This window comes from Chelonia mydas, chromosome 1, assembly GCF_015237465.2.
Source record: "Chelonia mydas isolate rCheMyd1 chromosome 1, rCheMyd1.pri.v2, whole genome shotgun sequence".
NCBI classification, from domain to species: Eukaryota; Metazoa; Chordata; order Testudines; family Cheloniidae; genus Chelonia; species Chelonia mydas.
Window position 1 is genome coordinate 138685067 of NC_057849.1, and position 18830 is coordinate 138703896.

Consider the following 18830-nt stretch of genomic DNA (forward strand, 5'->3'; position numbering starts at 1 on the left):
CCCATCACAGGCCATTAGGCCTATTTACCATGAATATTTAAAGATCAATTAATTACCAAAATCATGTTATCCCATCATACCATCTCCTCCATAAACTTATTGAGTTTATTCTTAAAGCCAGATAGATCTTTTGCCCCCACTGCTTCCCTTGGAAGGCTATTCCAAAACTTCACTCCTCTGATGGTTAGAAACTTTCGTCTAATTTCAAGTCTAAACTTCCTGGTGGCCAGTTTATATCCATTTGTTCTTGTGTCCACATCGGTACTGAGCTTAAATAATTCCTCTTCCTCTCCAGTATTTATCCCTCTGATATATTTATAGAGAGCAATCATATCTCCCTTCAACCTTCTTTTAGTTAGGCTGAACAAGCCAAGCTCCTTGAGTCTCCTTTCATAAAATGTATGCTTCTTGACATCTGATTAAAGACATGAATGGTATAACGCTCACTAAGAAGGTTGTCTGTATTCTCAGATGTGGGATAGATGCTCCTACTGGGCATGGGATTATAGAATGAGAAGATAGAGTGTGATTCCACTAAAATGTTCTTGATTTTCCAAATTACTGGGGTTTTTAATATGAGCTAGCTTTCAGAGCTTCAGAAGCATCTGTAGGGAAGCCTAATCCCAGTGGAGCGAATCCAAGCTGAAGGATTCAAGTGGTCTTCAGGGGCCTTTGTAATCCTGTGCATCTGCCAAAGTTGTTTTTCCATGTGACAAGTCTCTAGGCTGTATTGTCATGTCTTTGGTGGGAGTTTGGAGCGGGGATGGGACTCAAATTAAAAAGAAGAGGGAAATACAATAAGACAAGAAATAAGATAGAGGTTTGGGTTTTGAACACGCTTTCCTCTAAGAACATTCTGTAAAGTTGTACGACTGTTGACAATGACACACAGAGCTTGAGTGCAATAGGAGAACCTAGCCCTGGGGTCTGAACATATTTAAGATTTTGTATGTGTACACACACACGTGTGTGTCTGTGTGTGTGTGTGTGTGTGTAGAGAGAGAGACACACACACACACGGGACTCTTCTGAGAACGGCTGCAGATGTTCAGAGGGATGTAAAGTAGGTTATTTGCTATAATATAAAGTTCAATGAAAATATAAAGAAAACAAATGTTTATTAACTCAGAAGAAACAAAATTGAACTTAGTGTGTTTGGAGTGGCTGCACACTAGTGTAAACAAGACAGATTGTAACTTTTTTTTCATAAAAGCGTTTAGTTACACTGAGTGAGCGTTATTTGTTATAGCTAGTATAAGCTTGTTTCCTCATGCCCAGTTACTATCATTTATATTTTGAGAAATAGGTGCACCATATATTTATAATTACCACACACATAAAATAATATAATGGAGTTGGATTACATGCACAGGATATGAGGAATTTGTAGTGAAGGTTAAACATCATGCTTAGTTTGTGCTATTGTCTAGACCAGGGGTCGGCAACCTTTCAGAAGTGGTGTGCCGAGTCTTCATTTATTCACTCTAAGGTTTCGTGTGCCAGTAATACATTTTAACGTTTTTAGAAGGTCTCTTTCTATAAGTCTTTACATACAACAATAGTTTAGTTATATATTAAAGTAAATAAGATTTTTAAAATGTTTAAGAAGCTTCATTTAAAATTAAATTAAAATGCAGAGCCCCCCGGACCGGTGGCCAGGACCCGGGCAGCGCGAGTGCCACTGAAAATCAGCTCACATGCCGCCTTTGGCACGCGTGCCATAGGTTGCCTACCCCTGGTTTAGACATTAGTGATCAATGTTATGTATAGGTATTTAAGAAAGATAGGGTATAAAACTAACCTTATTTAAGCAAGTGCTTAATTGATTACCTATACCCCCTTTTCTAGGGTTCTTTTAATTTCAATTGCTTAACTAAAGAAAAGGATTCAAGTTGAATTTAGTTTTACTGAGTTTATTAAATATCATTAACAGTAGCAGCTAATAGTATAAGGATATCAGATGACAAAAATAGCATTGAGTTATGATTTGGCTAGCACAAACTAGAAAATTGGTTGATATAACCATTTACATTTTTCAGACTCAAATCACACAACCACAATAGAAAACAATACTTACACTTAAGCACGTTGTTTAGATTTTTGATTGAGTTCCTCAGAATAGGGCCTCGCTTTGTGCCAACTGGTTATCAACACCGGTGTTGATAATGCAAAAGAGGAAAAACAATCCAAAACTAGAGCACAAGACACAGTTTGGTCAGTTACTTATGTGCCAATTCACCCAGGTCTCCTTTCCAATGGATTTATAGCAGTCAACACTTTTAACCTACTTCCCAAATAATTATATTAGTCCCAGGACCTGATTAACACTCCTAACTAATGTAGGTCAACTCCTTCATTTATGACAGACTGCTTAGACTGAGTGCAGTTCCAGAAGTTTGCACACTTTGCCTCATTTATGTCTGTATACCCTTGAAAGGCAGTATGAAACCATTAATTATGGTTTGGGCCCTATCAAATTTATGGTCATGAGAAGCACATCATGGACCATGAAATCTGATCTCCCCCATGAAATCTGGCTATTGTAGTGGAGGCGGGCTCCTACCATGCACCGGGCTCCAGCTGCTAGTCCTGGCTGGGCTGGAGAGGGGCGGCACTTCCTCTTACCCTCCAGGGGCCGCTTCCGGGGCTGGTTCAGACCCACCTTTGGGAACCCCCAGAGCTTCAGGAAGCTCCACGGGTGTGCTGCCTTCAGAGCCCAGCTGGAAGCTGCGGCAGGATGCTCCACAGTTTCTGGCTAGGAGCCTAGCTCTGAAAGCAGCGCAGAAGTCAGGGTGGCAGCCGCAGAGCTTCCTGTTCCTGTTCCCAGGTTCCCAGAGGTGGGTCTGAACCAGCCCCGGAAGCAGCTCATGCAGGGGAAGAGAGAGTCCTGTCCCTCCCCAGCCCCACAGGGACTAACAGCTGGAGCCTGGTGAATGGTAAGAGCCCAACAACTTCCATATAAGGAGAGATTTAAAAGGCTAGGACTGTTCATCTTACAAAAAAGATGACCGGGGGTGCGGATATGATAGAGGTCTGTAAAATCATGACTGGTGTGAAGAAAGTGAATAAGGAAGTGGTGTTTGAATCTTCACATAGCACAAGAATTAGGGATCACTCAAAGATATTATTAGGCACTAGGTTTAAAGGCCAAAAGTATAACTGGAATCAAAAAAGAATTAGATACGTTCATGGTGGAAGGGTTCCTCAATGGCTATTGGCCAATATGATCATGGATGCAACCCTATGCTCTGCATGTCCCTAAACCTCTGACTGCCAGAAGCTGAGTGTAGACAATATGGGGTGGATCATTTGATAATTGCCCTGTTCTGTTCATTCCCTCTGAAACTCTGGTACTGGCCACTGGACCATTGGTCTGACCTGGTATAGCCATTCTTATGTTTTTATGTTTAAAAGTTCTGTGGATTGGGATTTTGGAGGCTGTTTCTTGATGGCATTTTAAAAACTATGAGTCAGACCTTCGGATGGTATAAATTAGCATAGCTTCACTGATTTACACCAGCTGAAGATCTGGACTGAAGATCGGTCACTTAATGAAACCATCCTTGAAGTGCAATCTATTGATGGAGAATGTGGTGGTGGGGAAAGGAAACCCCCTCTAAAAGAAGGAAATAATAGATATTTTTTACTTTGAGTCTTGCATAGGTCATGTGGAAAGTAGCAGATACGGCATCCTTAGAAACTTACTTAATGTCAGTTGCTTAAATTGCTATGGCTGGGACTAGAACTCGGTTATATTCGGTGCATTCAAAATTGTGAACCTTGAGGATTACTGCAGACAAGGCATCAGTGTGATTTGCTGGAGAAAATATTGATGTGCACCCATTATGAAATTAGTTATCACTAACATGAAACATTTCTGTGCAAATGCATGGAAGAATAGAACTACTTTATCCATGAATTATTCCTCATAAGAATATACTTTTTGTCTTAATCTCATCTTCTGAAACCATTTCTTAGGTAGAAATCCTTTCCCCTGCCTTTTATCAGTAGTTAGATCTCAAAATTACATTTGTCATTAATGGTGAACATTAAACTTAATCATCCTTGTGCTACTGAGAGAAGATTCCATTTAGGAACGGAAGATCATATGTACTAAAGTTAAGATTTATTGGCAATATTTTCTTGTTCATAGGAGTAAAATTACTTATCCCTTTTATCATTGGCCTTCATAAGCTACAGTTGCATTCATATGGCTGTTCCTTTCCCATCTTTGGCCTGAATTAAACAACAGAATCAAAAGTCCATAACTGGTCAATAAAATGAGGAAGTAAAAGGATATCGCCAATAGCCCACACAGGTCACTTTGAAGGTTCTTATTGGTTTTTTAAGGTGTAGTTGGACAGTTCACTTAGAAGGAAAATTATGTTAATGCTAGAGGCACAAATGATCCCCCCCTTCACACAAAATGACAAAAACAGAGAAACCATGGGTAGCAGCCTCAAGAGATGAAAACCTCAGTGAGGAGAGGATCCATTTGCAGAGATATCCCATGCACATGTTTCTCTCAGGCCTTCTTCCCCGTGGGAATAAGGCCATGGAAACGGTCACCAAACTTGATGGATTCCCAGGGAGCTGTGGGAGGCCAGGCATCCGGTTGGAGGGGCTGTGTTCATGCATGGGCTTTTTTCTGGTGTTGCCATTGGAGCTATGTCACTAGGAACTCCTTATAGCCCCATCCGATGAAGTGAGCTGTAGCTCACAAAAGCTTATGATCAAATAAATTTGTTAGTCTCTAAGGTGCCACAAGTACTCCTTTTCTTTTTATAGCCCCATGTGGCACCAGGACTTCTGAGAGGAGGTTCTGGGGAAAAGATAACACACCTCAAAGCTGAATTACCTTTTATGGGGAGTCTTTGAAGGGACCTGTTGGGGATGATTATTCCCTTTTGTCTTTAGCTTATTCAGTTTTCTCCTGGTCCACCCAGCCTCCATCCTTCCCCACACATGTGCCTCAAACCCATGTAGGAGGGAGGAGGATGGCACTGTGATGTTACCTGATTTCCCTTTCTGTAGGCCTGTGCACAAAACTGCCTTTGCCTCCCCCTCCATGTGAAATTAAGGGGTTTACAGTCTGTGTTGTGGATCTTAATTTTTATATATTTAACTTTGGTGGCTGCTTATGAGAGTTTAAAAAGGTGCACACCCATTCAGAGGAATTGGTGTTTAAAGATGTCCATTATGGAATAACAAGATTTAAACTGGTGTCACATTCATGACAATGCCAGTGGTTTTACTGCTTCTTTTAAGATATTAGTCTGAGATCTGGGTGTGATGTTTACTACCATACAATGGTATTCTGACATATGAAGTTCTAGAGGAATGAGAGCAATTGTCTAACTAGGACCACAGTTATCTATTTGAGAGAACATACAGAAAAATAAGTAATTATTGCTTTGTTTTATGGTCTCTGATTGAATTGGACTAACAAAATAATTGTATACATGCTTTATTAGTGATAATCTTCAGTGTCATAAGGAGAATTTGCATTTCTGATGTCCCAGAAGATAGTGCAGTGATACAGAAGTCGCTATCTGAAAAGCACAGATGGGATTGCTGGGACCAAGATCATCATTTATGTGAGACTCTCAAACTCCAAGGAGTTGTGCAGAATTGCTTTCCCTTTTTAGCCCTTCCTTTAGCAGGATTGTATTGATAAACATTTCAATCACTTCGGCATAGTTTGTTTTTCAGTCAGCAAAATCTCATAGCAAATGTTAGTAATAAGAGAAGTGTTGTTGTAGCTGTGTTGATCTGAGGAGAGACAAAAGATGGGCAAAGTAATATCTTTTATTGGACCAACTTCTGTTGGTGGAAGAGACAAGCTCTGGAGCTTCACAGAGCTCTTCTTTAGGTCTGTAAAAGGTATCCAGAGTGTCACAGCTAAATTACAAGTTGGGACAGACTGCTAAGCATAAGGAGTAGCATATGGAGTATCATCAAACAGTTATAACCCATGCTTGATGGGGACCACATTCTGAAAGAAATCTTTTCCAGACCTCCTCTTCTGGCCTTCAAACAACCCCTGCCCCCAAACTCACCAAGTTTATCATCAGAAGCAAGCTCCCCACAGACCAGGACACACCAATGCAAAGCAGGACCAGACCCTACCAAAACAAGAGATGCAAAACTTGCAGATGCGTTTCCATTGCTACAATAATAAATACCCTCTACAACACACCTTTCAAGATTCCTGGGTCCTTACACAAGATTCATGGCCTATCACAACGTGTGGTGTACCTCAAGCAGTGCATCAAATGCTCCAACTACAGCTGTGTGGGTGGAACCAAGCAATCATGCTCTCCAACGAACTCAAACAAAAAAATGATGTCATAAGAACGGCCATACTGGGTCAAACCAAAGGTACATCTAGCCCAGTATCCTGTCTTCCGACACCAATGCCCGGTGCCCCAGGGGGAACAAACAGAACAGGTAATCATCAAGCGATCCATTCTCTGTTGCTCATTCCGAACTTTTGGCAAACAGAGGCTAAGGACACCATCGCTGCCCATCCTGGCTAATAGCCATTGATGGGCTTATCCTCCAAGAACTTATTTCGTTCTTTTTTTAACCCTGTATAGTTTTGGCCTTCAGAACATTCTCTGGCAAAGAGTTCCCTAGGTTGACTGTGAAGAAATACTTCCTTTTGTTTTGTTCTAAACCTGCTGTCTATTAATTTCATTTGGTGACCCCTAGTTCTTGTCTTATGAGGAGGAGTAAATAACACTTCCTTATTTACTTTCTTCACACCCATCATGATTTTATAGACCTCAATCATATCCTCCTTAGTTGTCTCTTTTCCAAGCTGAAAAGTCCAAGTCTTATTAATCTCTCCTCATACGGAAGCCGTTCCATAGTCCTAGTAATTTTTGTTTCCCTTTTCTGAACCTTTTCCAATTCCAATATATCTTTTTTTTTTGAGATGGGGAGACCACATCTGCATGCAATATTCAAGATGTGGGCGCCCCATGGATTTATAGAGAGGCAATATGATATTTTCTGTCTTATTATCTAGCCCTACGGGCAAATACTTTTCAAAATGTGATAACTTCATATCTGACCTCTTAGTCCTTGTCCTCAGAGGAAACCTGTACTTCACTTTCAAAAGACAAGCCTGGAAACTTCATAACTTCTGGTAGACACTAAAAACCATGGTCTCAGTAGAGACTGGTTTTATGGTTCATTACAACAATTTATAACCTAGTAACCTCTTTTTGTTTTGAGACTGAAGAGGTGTTAATTGCCCACTTCATTTTAAGTGGTTTCTTGCAACATATGTTTACCTTTTATGCTTAACAATCTGTTCCACCTTGTATTTAGCTGTGTCATTCTGTGGCACTCTGGTTACCTGCAGAAGAGCTCTGTGAAGCTCCAAAGCTTGTCTCTTCCATCAACAGAAGTTGGTCCAATAAAAGATTGGACCATCTTGTATCTCTCAGTAATTAAATAAATCTTTTGGAATAAATAATTATTGAAACAAAGCTAGTCATCTTATTGTTTTGTATTTATGAAGATGGTGTGAGGAGCACACAGTGTACACTTATAAAACAGCATAATTTGAACACTGTAGATTAACCTGCTTGGCAGTGATTCTTCAATGAGGAGGAAGGATGATACGCTTCTTAAACTTTGTGTTGGCATTTAAAGACCCTGGGAGAGGTGGCACTGAGAAATATATATTCTCGATGCAGCTGGTAGCAATGTCTGTGGTTAAGGATGCCCAACACTTCCCATTGTAAGAGCCTGTTTTCAGTTGTTTATATGTTTATAACTTTGCAAATATCTAACCGGTTGGGGTGAAATTTTCAATGCCGGCTGTTTGCCTCAGGCTTTTTTTGTTTTGTTTTTTGCTTCAGCTAAAATGGTTCAGCTATTTCTGAGAACGAAGCTTGGGAAAAATATTGTTTTCCTATGTCAGGGGTTCCCAAACTTGGTTTGTCGCTTGTTCAGGGTAAACCCCTGGTGGGCCACGAGACGCTTTGTTTACCTGAGCGTCTGCAAGTACGGCCACTCGCAGCTCCCAGTGGCCATAGTTCGCCGTTCCTGGCCAGTCGCGCTGCGGGAAGCGGTGGCCGGGGCCATGCCATTTCCCGCAGCTCCCATTGGCTGGGAACGGTGAACCGCGGCCACTGGGTGTTGAGAGTGGCCGTACCTGTGGACGCTCAGGTAAACAAAGCACTATGCAGCGCACCAAGGGCTTATCCTGAACAAGTCGCAAACCAAGTTTGGGAACCCCTGGCCTATGTTAAAACACACGCACACACAAATTTTGCAACCGTTTCATCAAATACCTCCTTGCTTTGCAGCAGACTTGAAATTTGGCAAGGTGGTTGCCCTGGTGTCAGGGCACTGTCTTTGCAAAAACTGACCCAAATTTGGCCAAGTTTTAAGTCTCTGAAAATCTCAGTTTGCATAAGCTCAGTAGAGACTTGTTCAGTTTGGTGGCTAAATTCTCCTCCAGAGAATCTGTTTGTATTGAGCATGCTCCATCTTCAGCGAGCAACAGGGGCTGACCAGGACTTTTCCAGTAATTGCTTCTCCTGGCTGATTGGGTCCTCTGTGGCCCTGGGCACAGGAACTGAGAGCAGGCAGACTGACTTTTCTGTGCTCTCAATTATTCCTGTCTAGCACCCATTCAGTGAGGTTGAAAAGGAGGAGGCAGCTACACTGGAATGTAGAGAGGTGAGAAATGTGATGGGGTAGGGGGACAAGGGAAGAGAGGGTTCCACAAGCTACAACAGGAGGGGGCCAGGAGCTTGGGAGTGAATCAGAGCAGAGTGAGCAGGAGCTGGTGGTGAGGTATGGTGGGGGTTTGGATAGAAGTAGAGGATGAGTGAGGCTAGGGGCAGAGGGGCAGAAAGGTCAATAACCACTAGAGCACATACTACCCTCTAGAACCTGGAATTGAACTCAGAAATTCTGAGTCTTCACATTCCTCTGCTGTCAGCAAATAACTGAATTCCAGTAGCAAAGTATGTATCTCTTCTCTCCCCTGTTGTCTGCTCCCGATAGAGGATAACAGTCTACTACATCTACCATTTACTCTATTACTTCAAATGGTAGAGTTTTGTGTGTCGAAATATTCAAACCTTGATGATGTACCATGTGGTGTCAATATTCCACATGATGGAATGTTTTTATTTGTCTTCTTTTAAGATAATTTTTTAAAGAACATTATTAGGGCTGAAAAATCAAGCACTTAAAAGTTGGAAAATGCCAGAATTAAGGTTGCATGAAACCTTAATTTGGCCCTCCCTGTGCATTTGTATCATTATACAGTCTTTAATTATACAATCACACAGAATGTTTTTCACAAGACACTGACTCATTCAGAGAATGGGTAAAATAATAATTTAGAGGAAAGAAAATGTATAACTTCATCCTTGTAAATTTTATTCATGTCATCGAGAAATGTCAGGCATAATCAAGAACTTACATTCCTAAATATGTAATTTATTATTTAGGATGTAGTGCAGTTATCTTGTAGACTTTAGCAGTTATATTTTCAAAAGGCTGTCTTGATTATTTAAACTAAAAGCATTTTTTAAAAGATCCATAATTATCCTTGTCTTTAAAAATGTTTTAGGTGTAATGACAAATATTTGCCAGAGGGAAAACAAATCTTCTACTTCTGTTATTCACTCAGCTGCTGCTGCTGCTGCTTAGGGTTGTTAACTTTCTAATTGCAGAAAACCAAATATCCCTGCCCTGCTACCTGCCATGAGGCCCCATCCCTTCCCCGAGACCCTACCCCCGCTCACTCCGTCCCCCCTCCTTTCATCGCTTGCTCTCCCCCACCCTCACTCACTTTCACCGGGCTGGGTCAGGGGATGGGGTGGAGGAGGGGGTGTGGGCTCTGGAGTGGGGCCAGAAATGAGGGGTTTAGGATGTGGGAAGGGGTTCAGGGTTGGGCAGAGGTTCGGGATGCAGGCTCTGGCTGGGTGGTGTTTACCTCAGGAGACTCCCGGAAGCAGCCGGCATAGCCGTCTCCTAGGCGCAGGGGCCGCGGTTCCTGACCAATGGGAGCTCTGGAGCTGGCGTTTTGGGCAGGGGCAGTGCAGAGAGTCCCCAGGGCTGCCCTGGTGCCTAGGAGCTGGACATGCCGTCCACTTCCGGGGGTTGCAGGGAGCCAAGGCAGGCAGGGAGCCTGCCTTAGCCACACTACGCCGCTGACTGGACTTTCAGCGGCTCGGTCAGCAGTGCTGACTGGAGCCACCAGGGTCCCTTTTCGACCGGGTGTTCCAGTCGAAAACCAGATGTCTAGTGCTCTTGCTGCCTCCTCCAGGTGGGAGGGAGCAGCTCAATAAATCACCGTCATTGAGGTTCTATATATTCCTGTCCTAGTTCTGTTCCTATTTTTTCCTTTGCCTCAAGCAGAAATATTTGCAGTAATATCTACTCCTGTGTTCTGTAGAGTAGTCCTATTCTTTGTGGTTTGGGTAATGCTTATTTTTCACCTAAACGAAATAATTTCTCAGGCATTTCTGGTTTTTTGTCCTCTAGGGGAAATGGTATCCCTTTTTTTACATCTACTATAAGGGGTAAAGATTTCTGCCGGTCAGAACCACTTTTATCACTTAGTGGATGGAACACACAATGGGATTGTCAGTTGTCTTTGCTAGAGAGTTCAAGTGAATCTACATAGCAGCAAAGCCATTCTGGTCAATGAATATGTATACTTCCTCCACGTGGATTGCAGCAGCTTTCTGTGGTGAAAAGGGAGAAACAATGGTTGAGGGAATTATGCAAGGTGGTCCTTGCATATGGTCCTTCCTCTACCTTGTGTGTTTTTAAAAGACATGCAGTGACCTTGATCTCAGATGTGCTCAAAGACATCAGGGCAGTAGTGCCAGTGTAAGAAACTATGATCCACCCATCTATTTTAAAGGGCTGAGAAACTGCTATTGGAACTGAGGCTTGGATCCCAGCAGCTTTAAACTGGTGTGCTGACAGAACAGATATGCTAGGGTTAACGCTATATCTGTACACCAGTTTGGAACAGCCAGCCGTTCTACTTATCTATGCGGCGGTGTGAAGTGCTTCAGCCTATTAGCAAATGTTCCGCTAGTTTTTCTTAGGTTTGTGTTTTTGAAGTGGGCTTTTTTGTTTTGTTTTGGTAGTTAAGCAACTTTGTTCAAGCTAGTCCAAAGTGTTTTTATTCAGCTTTTCTCCTCATGGCATCAAATGGCTAGGGCTCTACCAAATTCAAGGTCCATTTTGGTCAATTTTGTGGTTATAGGATTTTAAAAATAATTAATTTCATGATTTCAGCTATTTAAATCTGAAATTTCACAGTGTTGTAATTGTAGGGGTCCTGACCCAGAAAGGAGTTGTGTGCCGGGAGGTGTCATAAGGTTATTGTAGGGGGCTTTGCAGTATTGCTACCTGTACTTCTGTGCTGCTGCTGGTGGTGGCGCTGCTTTCAGAGCCAGGCAGCTGTAGAGTGGCGACTGTTGGCTTGGAGCCCAGCTGTGAAGGCAGAGCTGCCGCCAGCAGCAGTGCAGAAGTAAGGGTGACGATGCCATACAGTGCTGCCCTTACTTCTGCACTGCTGCTTGCAGAGCTGGGCCCTCAGTCAGCAGCCGCCACTCTCTGGCCACCCAGCTCTGAAGGCAACAGCGCAGAAGTAAGGGTGGCATGGTAGGGTATTGTCACCCTTACTTCTGCACTGCTGCTGGTGGGGTGCCGCTTTCAGAGCTGAGCGCCTGGCCAACAGCTGCCACTTTCCAGCCAGCAGCTGCTGCTCTTCGGTCACCCAGCTCTGAAGGCAGCGCAGAAGTAAGGGTGGCAAAACCACAGTCCCCCTAAAATAGCCTTGCGACTTCCCTAGAACTCCCTTTTGGATGAGGATCCCCAATTTGAGTAAAGCTGGTCTCCCCTGTGAAATCTGTGTAGTATGTGGTTAAAGCACACAAAAGAGCAGATTTCACAGTGGGAGACCAGAGTTCATAGTTCGTGACACGTTTTTCATGGCCATGAATTTGGTAGGGCCCTACAAATGGCACAGAGCATTTGCAGGCAGAATGAGTAGGCTGGGGCCCCGCACAAAATATAGAAATAATTGATGGTGATTGGTGCTGCTGCGTGTCAATTTGAGAAGGAACTGCAATTCATCACTCACAAACTGTCATATGAAGATGTAGAAAAGCAATTAACTGGTAAAATTTTAGCTCAAACACCTGCTGCTAAGCTTCACAGCTTTCTGTTATCGTTTAGTTTCCTCAGGTACTTGTTTTCTGATGGTTATAGAAGACTCCTTTAGACCCATTACTGCAGTATTGTGGTATGATTAGGGTAACTCCTGTTGCAATGGAGTTCAGTCATTCATGTCTTTCAGTTGTAAAAACAGATTTCTGAACTTGTTTAATCTCTGGTAATTCTTCAGTGGTTGGTTTTTATTTTGGATTGTGGAACCATAATATTTTCCATAGTATGCAATTATGTCTTTTTCTGTTGCTTGAAAATAAATGCATAGTTTTGCTTAGAAACCCACATTGATGGTGATGCATTTCCAAATTTAAATTATGATCAGACTTGGGAATTATTACTTGGGCAAGTTTTTTCAAGCTTAACATGTACAACTTTTCTTTTTAATATAGCCCAGTGATGAGGGAAAGAGGGTTGTTAGTTTGCCCACTGTTTTAAAGGTATTTTTTACAGCTGTGCAAAATGATATTCTGGTGGAAATTTGATATATCTATAGTCACACTCCTTGCTATAACTGGGTTCTATTTTGCATAGAGACTTCATTGAAATAGACTCCACTGCTAATATAAAATAGTTCTAAAATTTATTGATGTCAGGCACTAGCTTGTGCTCCTGATTATTTTATTTTTTTTAAATGAGAGCAGGTGATGGTTCTATAAGAGCAACAGGTTTTGTTGTTTTTACCATCATTATTTCCCCTCCCCCACCTGTGCCAATGAGGGAAGACATCCAAAAGAAAGACAGACAATCTTTAAATAGTCAAAATGTGCATCTTTAACTTATGGCCCTAAGCTTTTTATAGTAAGTACTTTTCTAAGTATTTTGTTAATGTAAATCTGTATGGCATTTTACCTCATCATTCAAATGTAGCAAAAGTGTATTAAGAATAGTATTCTAAGCCTGTATGCCTTGATGTAAAAGTGAAGAATTGAGCAAATTGCATATTATTATTAGTTTAATTATTTGCATTATAGTAGAATTCAAGGCCTAAACCTTGGTTGGAGTGCCACTGTGCTAGGCATTGTACAAGCACATAACTGTGTTAAAGAGCTTACAGCCTAAATAGACAAGACAGACAGAGGAAGTGGGGGGGGGCGGGGGAGGAACAGATGAAGTGACTTGTCCAGATTGTCTCAGCAGGTCAGGGGCAGAGCCAGAACTAAAGTATACTGTCTCTCAGCCTAGTGCCCTATCAACTAGACCACACTGCCAAAATCACATAATTGCTCACCTCCCTCCTCCCACAACAACATACAAGCAATTTGCATTTTTTAAGTTTAGCTATAAAGATCTGGTAGCTGGTTTAAACAAAAATCTCAAGAGCAAAGATACTTTTGTTTATGGTTGCATCTTCATCTTTTTTGTGGTTGTTACTCTTAGATTTTGCCAGTTTCCAGATATTGACTTAATCATTTACATATCTCATGTGCTAAAATAGCATGCGAATGGGGATGCATTAAAGATGTAGTACTCTAGAAGAAGAGGTGAAAAAAACATTGAATCTTTGGAGTATAATTAGTTATCTCTGCCTCAGTTGGGTTTTTATCTAAAGTATCAACATATATAAGAGAAATTTGGAAAATGAGCAGAAATTAACAGTGTGAGAGATTAAATTTCTGAAGAAATGCAAGTGAATTTGTGCTATAATAAACCTAAACAGAGATATGTAGCATAGCGGAAGAGAAATGTGAACGAAATGTTTTGTGATGGTGAACAGAACATGAATATAAGCTTGTAGTTATAGGACATTTTGTTTTGATTTATATAAAAGAGGCTTAATCAGATAGATCATGGAGTTGATAGTCCCTGTATAGTGTTGTTGTTATGACTGCACTTAGAAGTCTTACCATGTGCACTCAGGGCAATACAATAAAAGCAATATTATTTATGGTCAGTTTTCAAATACAAATTCTATTTTGAAAAATAATTCTCTAAAACAAAGGGTTTGGAACAGTTAAGATACACTGTCTGAAGAACTGATAAGAAAACATAAACCTTCATCACTAGTTTGCAGAAGACTAGGAGGTGATTTGATAACCACATGTAGCTGCTTGACAGCATCTTCACTGATGATGAACTGTTAAGTAAGTTTGTGTGTGTTTAAAAATATAATTTTAATTGACTTCTCAACATTAAAGGTTTATTATGGAGATACCAGTCCCTCTGTAGTTTGAGGAATACTGCTTACTGGCATAAGCATGATTCCCGTCCTTTAACTTTGCCAAACCCAGAATGATCTTGTATGAAATTTCACATGCCAGATCTTAGCCCAGTGTAACTTCTTCGTTCATTTGTTTCCTGCGTTGTTTGTGGTGAATTGAACCAGACATTTGGGAGAGATGACCAGACAAGAAAGAGATGGCGTTCGGTTCTTCAACCTTTTCCTTATGTGTTTTAGCTAGAGCTGAGTGAGTTTTTGGTCTGGGGGCTGAACCAAAAAAATCAGGGGGGAAAAAAAATGGTTTGGTCTGAACTGAAACTGAATTTTTTTCAGTTTTTCTAGCTGCAACAAAATAACCAAAACACTTTTGTCTCAGGTCAAACAAAACAATTTGAGCAGAAATTAAACCTTTTCAGTGTTTTGTTTTTGTTCCTTTTGGGCATTTTCAGGCATGTTGCACCATTTTATTAAAATTAAATTAAATTTGAAACAAAATGGCATTTGGATATGAAATGTTTCAGTTCAAAATAGTCAAAACAGACAGTTTAGACTTTTTAAAATAAAATTTCTGGCTAAATCTATTTGCTGAATTGGACCTGAATTTGTGAATAATTTTGACGCCCTGAAAAATGCATTCATCAGCAAACTTACTGTTTACTGAAAAATAATAGTCCTAGTTCTGCTATTATGCTCATCATATCCCTCCAACTACTGGGCATAGCAAATCTATTTTTATTGTATCTGTTGTCCATGGTGCTAACATAATTTAGTGGTTCTGATAAGGTGATTAATTACTGTCAGTTCTTTCACTGCATTACAAAGCATGCATTGTTTTTTCTATGTTAATTTTAATGTTAGCTTAGAAAGTTTTTCTATTTATATTCTAAATATATCTATCGTATAATTGGTATAGCATCTTTAAATAGTGGAGAAAAATGATTGCCTTCAGTATACTGTGTATTTAATCAGCAATTAAGTCCCTTTCTAAGGGCTTGTGTATGACTAGGAAGAAAAGTCAGCAACTGTACAATTAAGAATTAAGTATTAAAGCTTCTGTAGTCAGAAAATATGTGGTAGGTCAATAGATAAGATTGTCTTGAAGCCTCTGGTTCTCAGGGTTGTATGTGTGTCTGTGGTTTATTTTTATTTACCTTAAATAAATCTTTATTTATCTTAAATCCCCCTACATTATTCAAATAGTCTTAAAGTGCAGCTCTGCTGTGAAAAGTAAATGTGTAGTTGCTGAATGACTGCAAGTAAAAATGACAGGTTTCAGAGTAGCAGCCGTGTTAGTCTGTATCCGCAAAAAGAAAAGGAGTACTTGTGGCACCTTAGAGACTAACAAATTTATTTGAGCATAAGCTTTCGTGAGCTACAGCTCACTTCATCGGATGCATGCAGTGAAGTGAGCTGTAGCTCATGAAAGCTTATGCTCAAATAAATTTGTAAGTCTCCAAGGTGCCACAAGTACTCCTTTTCTTTTTGCAAGTAAAAAGAGACTCTGGCTAGGATGATGGGAAACATGCACAAGCTCTTAGGTTGCTCCTCTTTGGCGCATTGTAACACCTCTCCAGGAGCAGAGACTGTGTCACCAGCCAAAAGTGTGGGATAGAGGGGGCAGCCAGTGGTGAAAGGGCCCACGGTATTTCTGTGGTCAGGGAATGCTTGCAGGAGGCAGATTCTTCCATGTGGATCTCAGCCCCAGGGGAGGTGTCTGCTTTCTATTCTACCACTCCATCAACAGTACCTATAGAAAACTATCCTGCTAATAAGCAGCAGCAAGTGTGAACTTCCCTTTCTATTATCACCTGAATAACTTGTTAAGACCCATTCATTTTACTGAAGTTCTGCTCTGAAGTGATCCCAAGGAGCAAATTATATACATCCTAACCATCTCCTCTCTTATTCACAGGATGGTTAAAAATACTCCTGGGGAAATTCTGTGCCAAAAATTAAAAATTCTTCACACAATATTTTAAAATTCTGCAATTTTTTTAGTATTTTATTTGTTAAACTAACACTACACAATCATGTCAGTTTCAATTATTTTGGTAATTTATTTCAAAATACCTATCAGCAAATATGTCTGTAACAATACAGACACACAAAAATTCTCCCAGGGGCAGAGTTAAAGAAACGCCTACGATAACCCAGTTCCTGCTTCTCTGCCTTCTCCCCTCCAGCCAAGGGGCCAGACCCCCACTCCCTTTCCCCCTGAGTCCAGCCGTGGGGCACCCCTCAGTCGAGACACTTGCACCCCCTCCCCCCAGAGCCCAGTCGTGTCCCCCCAGCCCAGATACTCACACCACCTCCTCCCCCAGAGCCTAGCCATGCCTTCCCCAGCCCGCACACTTGCATCCCTTCCCCCTAGAACCTAGCTGCGGGCCACCCCCAGCCCAGACACTCTCATCCTCTACTCCTCAGAGCCCAGCCACAGCCCCGACACTCACATGCACCCCTGTCCCCTCAGAACCCAGCTGTTCCCCCATAATCCAGACAGCTACCCTACCTACTCACAGAGCCCAGCCACGGGGAGCCCTCCAGCCCAGACATTTGCACCCCGTACCCTCCCAGAGCCCAGGGATGCAGAGGGAAAAACAGCCTGATGCTGGGTCCTGGGGTTGTGTGAAGGGAACTGCGACTGCTGGGAACCCTGCAGCTTCCACTCCCTATCTCCCCCAAGCAGTGTCTTCTGTTTGAGAGCTGGGCTCTGCTGGGTCCAGCACCCCCTAGTGGTAGCCAGCAGCTATGCAGCCCATTTTTGTGGGGGGAAAGGAAATTTTGCGCAGTGAGGCAGAATTCCCCCAGGAGTAATATAATTTATAATACCCTTCAGACACAAGGGTAGGAGATGAAGGTGTTTGGTAACTGGTTCTTCATAATTATTTTTGTCAAAAGTTGGGTTTTTGCGGAAGTAGCAGAAAATGTTGGGTGACCTTATTCTATTAATAGTTGCTGAAAGCCTGTGCGGTCGCATGGGTGTAATGTGGGTAAAAAAGCCAAAAATGGGTGAGAGTTTAAAAATTGGATGGTAAGAGGCCACAAATCTTAGGGATTGACTCTGGTGACATTCTAAAAAATAGGAGCTCTCAAACATGCTTGTAGCTGTTTCCATTGCTTCACAATGACTCGATAGACATTATAGGCTTAGGTGTGAGTTTTGGGGTTATTATGTGTGCTACTTGTCGTGTTGTGTGAGTGGTGGTGTTGATTTGCGTGTAGGTTGTGTTATGCTAGGAGAGTTGTGGGAAATGATGGGTATGTGCTGAACTGAGGGACTCTCTGTGTTTGAGGTTATTGTGTATACTGGTTGTGTTGTGCTGGGGGAGTTTTGTGTGTGCTGCATGGCTGTGGCAGTTGGGCACACGGGTGGTAGCTGGGCCAAGTAATGCACCATCAGTGCAGTCTCTGTCATACAGCTATTGAACTGTTGTATGCAAATTAGTTGTAGAGTAAGGGTGGTGATTGTTTGAATTACCTCTGATATCTCAATGGTCTAGGACAGGGATCGGCAACCTTTGGCATGCAGGGTAAGCCCCCTGGTGGGCTGGGCTGGTTTGTTTACCTGCAGAGTCCACAGGTTCGGCCGATCGCAGCTCTCACTGGCCGCGGTTCGCTGCTCCAGGCCAATGGGGGCTGTGGGAAGCGGCGGCCAGCACATCCCTCGGCCTGCGCTGCTTCAAGGCATGGGTACATTCCTTACTATAGCTGTACACCACAGGGGTGAAATTTGTAAAGTCAAAATGGCTGAGAACTTAAAAATATAATGGTAAGAGACTTTGAAAACCCAGTGATGATCCAGCCTGGTGATATTCTGAACAAAAAGAACTCTTGACCATGCTTGTAGCTGCTTCCAATGCTTCACATTGAGTCAACAGGCATTTTAGGCTTCAGAGTGACATTCCTGGATTTGATTGTATAGGTACAGTTAATAACATGAATTTTATATGATAATTATATTTTATTTTATGATGCATTTTTCAGAAATATTTCCATAAAATGGAAGGATTACCAAATTTTTGTAATAAATTTATATTACTGTATAATTCAGTGCATATCTGCTGCATATTGGAGGAGTCCATAATTTCAGTGTAAGGGGTTGCACAGTACAGGGGACTACAGTACAGAATTTGGCTTTAAAATTGGAATGTAGTTAACAATTCTGTTGAGGTGTGAGCTACAATTGTATTGTGCTCAGTGTTCCATAGTTCTGCTATACTACTAATGGGAGTAAAAAGGAGTAAAAACTCTTTTCACAAAAGTCAGCAAATGTGATTTGGAATGCACCAGGTGAGATTTGGATGTTGTGTAGTATCTTGGTCCCACTGAAAACTAATGGGACTAATTGTAAAGTAAGGTATTGTTCAGGGTGAGTAAGGGTATCAGAATCTGTCCCATAGGCATCAGATCTCTTGGGTAGTAATGCACTGCTTTTATACAGCCA

At 41.7% G+C, this 18830-nt stretch overlaps 1 protein-coding gene across 4 annotated transcripts in view; it reads left to right on the forward strand.

Annotated features, from left to right (window-relative positions):
- Positions 1 to 18830, forward strand: part of CNKSR2 (connector enhancer of kinase suppressor of Ras 2) — a 379302-nt gene that overhangs the window by 68587 nt on the left and 291885 nt on the right. The gene's annotated exons all lie outside the window — the stretch shown is intronic.